Source organism: Grammomys surdaster, unplaced genomic scaffold (assembly GCF_004785775.1).
Source record: "Grammomys surdaster isolate TR1022 unplaced genomic scaffold, NIH_TR_1.0 126278, whole genome shotgun sequence".
NCBI lineage: Eukaryota > Metazoa > Chordata > Mammalia > Rodentia > Muridae > Grammomys > Grammomys surdaster.
This window is the reverse complement of record NW_021621078.1, coordinates 8,590,049-8,600,467: the sequence shown is the minus strand read 5'-3', so window position 1 is coordinate 8,600,467 and position 10,419 is coordinate 8,590,049.

The following is a 10,419-nucleotide window of genomic DNA, read 5'->3' as shown; positions in this document are numbered from 1 at the left end:
AGAAAGTGTGAGACACTGTGACTGAGCTCTAAAAGGCTGACATGCTTCCTTTTAGAGCTCTCTCCTAATCCTTCTGCTTTTTACAGGAGGGTTAACTTCTGATACCCAGAGAATGACACTGCTGTGACAAAGGAGATACTCTCTTGCTTTTTCTTCACATATATCCCATTTAAGCAGCCCCTCTTTTGCTCTCTGGTTGGACAACAGAGTCTGTGCAACTCCTCATCCTCTTTTGTCAACCCTCACTGGTTTAATGTCTGTTCCAGTAAAGTGTGCGCACAGGTCCTTCCTCAGCTCTTATAACACCATGAAAGGACTTTGCCATCATCACCTCCAACTTGGCACCATATATAGTGTAACAATAGTCCTAGAAGGTAAATCCACTTAAAATAAGAGCCATGATAGTTGTGGATCTGTAGCTCGAGTGTAGGCGTGGATCCTGTTGGGCTGAGTTGTGGGTCCCGTGTCTGCTGCTCCAGGTGGCTCATGGGGGTAGAAAGGCAGGAATTTGACTGAGTTCACTCCACGAGGCACTGGGTGGACTCTGGGCTAGGGGAAGCCACTGAGTTCACTCCGGGCACAGGGAGATCCCAGTCTGAGGTCCTGTGGGGGCAGATTTTTGGATTGAGAATCTCCGGGCCAAGGCGACTAGTGGGAGACCGGCTAGTCTCAGCCCTTGAGCACCCAGACACTCCTGGGAGATGACAGAAGGACTGAGATGGGGATGGGCCATACTGGCTGGACCTGCCCTCAGCCAAAAGGGGCGTGGGGAAAAGCTCTGGTGGTGCCCCACCAGATAGATCAGATAGATCAGATTATTGATCGAGGCAACTCACTTAGCTGGGTCATGGCTGGCTCGGCTAGCTTGCTTGAGTTGACAGGCCTCGGTGGCTGGGACATAGAAAAGTCCTCTGGCGGGAGATTAGGCAGTGGCTCATTGGTTGAAGGCCTCCCTCTATGGTTCTCCACAGGGGGGGTGGGGGGAGGGCTCCAAAGACAAGAGGAAGTCCATGATCTTCAAACGTTTATTGTCATGGTGGAAAGTGGATGAAGCTGTACCCTGTGTCCTCAGGGCGGTTCTGAGGTTAAATATCTTTTGTAAGTAGGGGAGTCTGGGAGGGACTGCTTAATTGGCTATGCCCTCTGGCCTTTAGATATCTAATTAATATAGATATCTCTTGAGGCTCTGTGGCTTGTAGACACGCCCTCTACCTGTGCTATGTGACTGAAAGCCACAAACCTTTCTTTGGGAGGGGCTGTGTATGTCTGATGCTAAGTGAAAGGAGCCAGGGCCCAGGAAAAAGGCTGAACTACTGCCCCTTTAGGGTATCTGGGGTTCGAGGCCTGTGCTCGAACAAGTACTCAGCTGTCTCTCACAGCCCACTGCTCCACAATTCCTCCTTTTTCTTTTTTAAAAAGGAAGAGCCTCACTGGATTGAATGTATCATTTGTAGTAAAAATTTTGGATGAGATGAAGTCAAAAGAAAACACTATACAGGCTGAAGGGGGTAGCACATTTAAGCCATAAAGTAAGGAGGCTGAGGGTGGGGGTTGGGGAGGCAAGGCATCATTGTCATGTGTTGTACAGTTTGAGGGTAATAAAATCTGATTAATCTAGATAGACATTGTTTTCCTTACTAACCTGTAAGTTTACCCAAGTTTAGGCCCTGGCTCCTTTTTCTGGTCTCCTTCTCCCTGGTTTCTTCCTCCTTATGAAGTATATTCTCTGTGCTGTTTAAATAGTCTGAGTGGATTGGCTAAGCATAGTTCACTGCACAGTCTACCACTTCTGCATCAGACTACCCTAGAAGCTTCTCTAATTGAACTTTTCATTACTGAGAGTAAGAAAGGACTTTCACTATTGGGAATTCTAAGGGGAAGCTGTCACTGCTTAGAACAGCTTCACAGGAGGGCTCCTAGTTGGACTCCTGTGACTCTGTGAAATGCTAAAGGCATCTCAGGTGAATCAAAATTCATTTCAGAATCCCCCTGGCATCATGCTGAATGTTCAGCAGTGCTTCAGGAGCTGTTTGTTGCTTTTCTTACATCCATCTGTAAGGTGATCCTTCCCAGTACAGACTCTGTCTGGAGGCAGTCTGTGGAGGATCTTGGCACATAGATTATTAGCTACAGACCAAATAGTCTCATGAACACAAAGCAGTTCCTGAAACAACCCTGTACCTGGAACTCAACATCCCTCAAATCATGCTAATCCATGAGAGTCTAGCCCATTTTTCAAGGTATTCAGAAAGTATTTCAGGTCTAGTCTTTCTTTAGAATCCCGTGCATGTGTCAACCATCTGCTTGTTTGTTTAAGGAATATGAGGTACCTGGTGTGTGTAAAGTAATGCAGTGAGTTTTGCTATTGATAAAATCAATCTTATAGTTACCAGAGAAGCCCTACACACATCCTGTGGCAAAGCTGCAGATTAGGTCATGTTATTCAACATTAGGACCCCAATAATAATCTAGCGTTCCAGCCTTGATTACCAGAGGATTTATCTATCTATTTATTTCCCAGAAGAACCACTGTGAGACATTCTTTTATTGAAGGGACCAGTATTGGCACAAGACACTCCAAAAACAAGTTCTCAACACAGAGATTTATTTGTGCCAGAGGGGGAAAAGGCAGGGAATAAGAGACAATTAAACAGGAGATAGAGAATGAGGGAGAAGGGGAATGGAACAAGGAAGATGGAGGAAGGAATATTTTCCCAGGATGGGAGGACAAAGCACTGCCTCTGGATACAGAGGAGACAAATGTGGCTCATAGGCAAATGACAGTTTAAAAAGGTAAAAGGGGAAACCCAGTATTAGGATGAGGTATTCAGTTTGATTGGGCATGTTAATTAGGTGAGCCAAATGGGTGCTTTTGCTTGATGGTCTTCAATACTTTGATAGCTGGACCTTGGTAGTCAGCCTCAAGAGGAAGATATGGCCAAATAAAAAACAGACCTTGGTGGCTAGCTTTAGGTATGTAGTCTAATGGATTTTAGCAAGACTGAGGGAATGGGGAGAAGGTCAAAGCCTGTCCAGAGCCATGTTTGTCATGTTCACACTGTCTAGAAACCCTTTATTCTCACCACTTTGTTTTAGTATTGTGTTGCTAAGTTTTGGGTAAGTAGGCATTGTTCTCTCTGGATGCTTCCTGCTGACAATGAGATATTATTAGGCATCCTATGATGGTGGGTTATTGTTCACAGTCAGGAAGAGCAGGCTGTGTCAGTCGAATGCCCATGTTCTGTAGGACTATCTGAAACTAGTGAAGTGTCTGTGATGCAGTACCAGGATATAGATTTCGAGAACACAGCTGGAGTTGCTGGCATGCTCCATAGTTGATTTAAAATCTACTACAAGAGATTCGGGACAGAGGTAAAGTTAAGTAATTTAGAAAAAAAAAAGTTTTTATCTTGGATGTACATTTGAAATGTTTAGGTTTATGGTCCTGGTAGTTGGGAAGAGGAACACCAAGACCAGGGAAGTAAACAGAGAGTACACCCCCAGGAATAGGCTATGGGCAGGAAACTTAAGCTGTTCGATAGCAGGAGTACTTGTCTGGAGTCTGAGAGTTTTTGAGAGGAGCCAGGGAAATTCAGATTAGCTATATAAGGATAACTGGGAAACAGCTATAATCTGAAAGCAGGGTCTTGTTGTATTGAGGAGAATACAATTTGAGAAGCTTCTGTCACACCAGAATAGTCTTTCCTGGGGTGTTCATGTAGTTTCTGAAATTGAAATATTTTAGGTATATGAATGATTGGGGAGGCCTTTGGCAAATTGTAAGAGGAACGATCTCTAACAGAACTTTGGGGGTTGGTGTGGAATGGTTGAGAGAACTTGGCTTTTGTTCCCAAAGGGGGAGTTGGATGGTTAATAGGACAAGTGATTGTTAGTGTGGGTAGGACACTAGCAAATGGGATATCAGTGGCAAGAGGGACTGTGGCTAACAAATGGTGTTGGAGAGAGGTACAAAGGAATCATTGGTGGCACTAAAGGAGGGATTAATGAAATTAAGGATGACCTTGACACAAATGAGGGTTTGGTCATGAGAGTGTGTGTGCCAGAGGGGGCATGGCTTGGTTTAGTTGTGTCTTATAATTGGGATGTAGGATTTGTTCAGAGTGTTTGATGTCTGGGAATGTTTGGACAGTTATTTAATTTAGGGGAGTCAGTTGGCACTGGATGTTTGGCAACCATTTGGGCAGAAGAAAAGTCAGAGTGTGAGAAGAGAGATGAGATTTATGGGGAACAGGTGATCTTGAGGAAATAGGAACTGGAAAGTATGAATGAATACACAAAGTAGGGGTTCAGAGAGTATCCTGTATTGAAGGTGAGCTGGGTATGTTATTATCTGGGTTATGTAGTAGGATAGTCTGGAGGGAAGTGGGGTGAGTTGTAACAGTGAGGTGAGTCATAAGAGATGAAAGAACAGCTTGATGGGCAATCACGTCAGCACAATTATTGTCTTTACTGATAATGGAGGAGTCAGTCTGGTATAGCCATCTGACAGGAAGGAACTGCCATCCACATAAAAGTATAGGCAGGAATTGTTAGAGTAGCCTCTTGTGTATGAGACAGAGGTGGCAGAAGGTTTTGAGTTTTTTCAGCAGGAGTGCTGGGGTAGAGGGGACATCTGAGGAACATTGTGGCAAAGGGATTTGTATGGAGAGACTGAGAGGAAGTCAGGTAAGAAATGTGAGTAACAAGTTTTCAATAAGAGAAATTTGGAGGGATAGAATCTGAGACATTGACAGGGTTGGAGTTCTTTGTAAGTTAACAGTAGAGGGTGGGAATAAACTGTGAGACTGGATCAATAGATGGGTTTTTAGATTTAAAGGTGAGCAGGTGGGTTGTGGCAAGAGTTTATAGAAAGAGAGGTCCACCATGGATGGTGTTATACAGAGTTTGGAGAGATAAGGGATTGGGGCAAAGGTCATTCCTACAAAGTGTTTATATGTTTTGGAAGTGTATAGATGGAAGGGCTTAGATAGATAGATTTCAGAGGCAGAGAGCTGGAGTAGGAAGCAGAATGTTTTAAGTTTAAGGAGATGTTTGTGGGTGGGAGTAGGGGGAGGTCCAGAAACAGCTTGGTACAGGAAGTGTATCAGAAGTGTTTAGGGATCCACAGGTGGAGGGAACTCTGCATGAGAGCAGACCTAAGGAGCAGAGGTGGGCAGGGTGTCTGTGGGTTGGCAAGAGACAGAATTCAAGACAGGTGACTTGGGGAAAGTAGGGTTGAGCTTTGCAAGGTGAGTTCCGGTAACCTCTGGATCTGAGAAAACTGATGAATGAGGCAGTGTTAGACTGGCTATCAGAGGAAATGACTGCAAAGGAGGAGGCCATGTATATACTGAATCAGGTGGGAGGAAAAGGGAGATAGATGGCCAAGTCCATAGGAGTGTCTGGCCAAAATGATGGGGGCTGTCTCTGAATCCCTCGGGAAGGACAGTAAAGGTCAGATGTCATGATTGTTGAGTATCAATATCCATCTCTGTAAAGACAAAAGGGGCTTGAGACATCCAGCAGTATTGAAAACAAAGTGTCTTTGAGATTTAGGATTAAAAACTGGGTGACGTTGTTGAGGATATTGAAGAGAACAGCCCAAGGATAAGAGACTTAAGAGAGTGAAGGGACAGCAGTAGCATTAATGGAGCCAAGATCTTGGACTAGTGAAAGGTTCTGTTAGACTTTTTGAATATTAATATTTGAGTTTGAGTTGCATTTGAGGCCTGACCAGAGGATAGTTAATGGTAGAGAGTATTCGGGTTTGGAAATGTAAGCAGAAGCAACTTGAATTTGATAGACAGAGGTTTACAATGTCTGGCAAGGGAAGGAGAGGTGATATCTCATACGATGGGGCTGACCAAAGAAGTGGCCAGAGGGCAAGACTGCTTTGGAGTTTGGAGGGTGGGAATGTACAAATAGAGGCTGAGAAAAGGAAGAATGGATGGAGGAATGTCTTGGAAGCTGCTGTCTGGATAAAAGGCAAAATTCATGCCAATTTTAAAGAGGCCATACTTTCCTAATAAGGGAAAGGGACATAGGGGAATGAGAAGAAAAGACTGGAAAAAGAAAAAATCTCGAAAGGAGAAATCTAAGGACAGAGTCTGGAGGGAGCTGGGGCACTGGTTGTGTATTCTGACTAGTGGGGGGGGGGTGTAGGACCCAAACAATAGCATAGAGAGATGTCAAAAAATCTGGAAAAAAAACTTTTCATATAACTTAAATTTATTTCTTGGGTCCATAAATGACTTTTTCAATCCTGTGTAAATTACTTAAGCTTTCATATCTCCAGACCTTAACACATTTTCTTGGACTGTCTTAACTACAGCCCTGTATAAATTTTAAATTACTTTCTTAGACCTCCATAACTTGTACCATCCATTTTTCCTTGACCTACATAACTTACCTGTATGTTTCTTATAGCCCTTAGAAACTCAAATATTTTTAACATGAATCCTGTCAGCAAATAAATTCTACATATGAAATAGACTGACCAGGCAGCTGGGTGTTTGCTGCTGTTAACCATAAACATCTTCAGAGATCTGAGAAAGATAAATTTGAGTAGGAAGTATAATTTAAATGGGTTTTATATCAACTAAAGTGACAGAGACCTACAGTGGGACTTTCTTGAACCCTCCAGGTGTATGAATAAGACAAGAAGCTTTTCTATTAGAGTTTAAAGCTTAGGCCTCTTGCTAGGACAGTCTCTCAGCTAGCTCATCTCACTTAACTGGACTATTTGCCACGTGGCTAGCTTTCCCTGCTCTGCTCTGGTCCATCTCTGTCCCTTTCCATGTCCTTCTCTAAATCTCCATTTTGTCTCTCTCTCTCTCTGTCTCTATCCCTGGAAGTTCTGCCTTCCTCCTTCCTGCTCTAGCTGTTGGCCATCTGATTTTCATTACAAACAATCAGAAGTGAGACAGCATCTGATACATATTACCTTTAGACAGGTGAGGAAGGATGAATATTTACAAAATAGAAAGCCCAGTGAAGAACTATAAAATTGACAATACCAAAATCCTGCCAGAACTTTGCTCTCCAAAAGTACAGAATGAACAACTGAAAATTCAGAGACACACCTTTTTTATCTGTGAAGAAAGATAACCCCAACATCTCCCCCATTTTAGTCCAAGAAATAACTTATTTCTAACATCAATAAATTATATACAATAAAAAGAATTATGAGAACTATCAGGGAAGAATTACATTCACAACATCTAGTGCATACATATTTGGCAAACTTGGTGAAAATACTCCCCTATCTGTCCTATCTTGGTGAGTCCAAAGTTCTGCATCTAAATTACTTTCTGTCACTAGTCATGCTTGCATACCCTCTAACCTTCATAACCTGCATTTCCTAATCTTAAAATGTCTTCTTAGATCCTAAAACATTTTCTTAGATCCTAAACAACTTAAGCTTTTAAGTCTTTAACCTTTAACAAAGAATATTGTAACTATAAGAAAATTGTAACTATGATTATCTATTCTTCAACCCCAACAAAGACCAAGAAAGACAAATTTTACCTGAGTAAGCACAGCCCAGTTGGTCAGACCTCTGGGTCTAGGGTAGCAAAGATAGGACATAGAATTAGTAAGTAATACCTCAGGATTAACCAAATAGAGGTTAGGCAGTGGCCCAGCTATTATGCTATTTAAGGCATCAATATATAAAGACTGAATGTGTGTCTCTCATTCAGGAATGTAAAACATTGAGTCTGGTAGTAAACCCACTGTTGGGATTTATTAATTAATTATTTCAACAATCATCTTCTTCTTCAGTGTAGAATGGGGTGCCATCAAGAGCTGGCATGTCTCTCTGTCAGAAAAGCCTTTTATTATTAAAGCATCTTAAATACTATATTCTGTAAGTCTCTGACATATTTGAGGACCACCTATCTAAAGTATATACAAAGAAACAATCTTTGTTTCTAGTTAACTTTGCAACTGCACACAGGAGGCTAAATGTAGCTCATTTCTGCAATTAACTAAACTAGTACCTAGCATGACTACAATTTATTTATAAGTGACTGACTACTGACTTGCATTTCATAATTATCCTTAACAGTTTACAAAAGTAGCTTTCATAAGACTGGGATATACATTATATTTCAAATAAGTTGCAAATACACATATGCCTTAAATAAGAGTTGAATCATACATACGGCAGTTATAAAAATTAATTTTTCACTTCTACCATCATTCAAAAATCAATACCAATATGAAGTATTTGAGGCTTGTTGCTTTGTAGTTTAAAGAGATATAAAATAACCCATCCTTCTTTTCCTCGTCAAGCTGATACAATAATCTACACTTTTTGTCCTTACATCCCTTCTCCTCCCTTTGTTTATCTTTTCATCCCCTTTCCCCTCTTTTCCCCTTAACACTAGATGGGAGAGAAAAAGGGATGTAAGGGAGAAGGAGAGACAGAGACAGAGAGACAGAGAGAGACAGAGAGACAGAGACAGAGTCCTGCATCTAACCACCTTTACTTTTTGCTTGAATATTGTAAACAGGATTAAATAAAGTCAACTGTAGATCAAGAGACAGAGCACGTAACCAGTTGACAAGATGTGAACATAGGATTATTAAGAATAAAACTGTAGAGAGTAAGGGGGAGTCAGGAGGGAAGAATAGAGAGATCTACAGAAGTAAAAGGGAGGGACATTCAATTTGTTGGATGTTTTTTGGTTTGCTTTTTTTTTGAGACAGTATGAGAAAGGAGATTTATGCTGGGAGGTTGGCTGATGAGAAAGGTCAGCTGGCTGCTTCTTCTGTCTCTCTGAACTAGCCAACTTTCACCCCAGCATCTGGTTCCTGAGTCTTCATGGGAAAAGTGAGTGCTTGAGATTTTGTTAAAGGGAAGTTTCTTAATGAGCATTTTAAACGCCATATGCATTTAAAAGGAATTTGAGGGCAGAGTATTTATTAAGTATACCTGATTTAGTACTAATCTTCAAAATATACAGAGAAGCAAAATAAAGCTTATTTCTGTAAACCATGAATGTAGTGAACTTTTGCTATTACAGAATATACAAAATATCACAGGTTTGCTTGGGGTTTTTTTGGTGGTGGTGGTTGTTGTTGTTGTTGTTGTTTTGATTTGGGGTTTGTATGACTAGGTTTAAGCTGAAAGCACTGTAAGGATTGGGAATAGTTATGTTGGAAAAGTTGCTGACTAGGGAGAGGAAGGCTGAGGGATAAGGTTGAGAGGTGACAGGGTCATGAGGTAATCTAAAGTAGGGAATTTGGCTTCAGGAAGAGAGGGGGAAGAGATGTGGCTGATGGCCTCCGCTTTAACAGTTGCAGCAGAACCAGGCTGACATAAAGAAACCCTGTCTCAAAACAAGCAAACAAGAAAGATATGAATTATGGAAAATTTTTATCTGTGTGTAGGATGAAGGACAAATAATCTGTGATCCAGTGGTCCCAAGTTCATCTCAGGGGTACTGATGTGAGCTTTAGTTTAAAAAGATGAAGAACCGAGGTAGAAAAAAAAAGAGGTTATGTAATTTAGCAATCTTGGTCAAGAGGTGGTCTTACACTTCACTTGCTCAGTTCTGGTTTTCCATGGTGATGAAATAAAGTGTTCGTCTGCTGTCATTACCCAAGAGGAGCAGTTTTATTCCCGTAAGATTATCTTTGATCTTCACATAGCTATCGATAACATCGAGAATAAAGCAATAACTATAATCTTCTTCATAGAACATGAGAAATGGGTTGTGTTTTTCCTGGGTGGAGACATAGCTCAGTCAATAAAGTACTGGCAAGCATGATGATTTGAGCTCATTCCACAAAACCTACATTTTTAAAATGCCAAGTATAGTCATGCATTCTGGAGTTTGCCAGCCAGCAAGCTTAGCCTACTTGATAAGGTCCAGATCAGTGAGATGCCTTGTCTCTAAAGACAGTGGACACCTCTGGTCAGAGGATGCAGAGAAGTTAAGCAGAGGATGAAGTGGAAACTTCTTTCATGCTAATCCTCACACAGAACAAAAGCCGATCTCTGTTGGAGGACTGTTATCAACAGCCTCACTTCAGTGTGAAGCCTAGTGAGGAAGAGGAGGGAAATGAACAAGCGTAGGACAGGGGGAAAGAAGGTAATGGAGGATGAGCATGTGACATTAATGACTAGCAAGGCAAGATGCATTCACTGGTGCAGTAGTGGAAAATCTGTTGTGAGAGTAAGCAGCAATTTTCTGACTAGTTATGAAGCCTATGCCACTGGAGAGTATTCACACCTGGTACTGTTACTGTAGATGGGTCAAAGGCCATGGCTGGGGAGATTGTGGATCATAGCGGGGAAGCTACGACTGATATATATATATATACTTTGTAATGCTCAGTCATAAATGAGATGTCTTCATATATGTACATACATACATATATGTATGTATACTTTGTAATGCTCAGTCATAA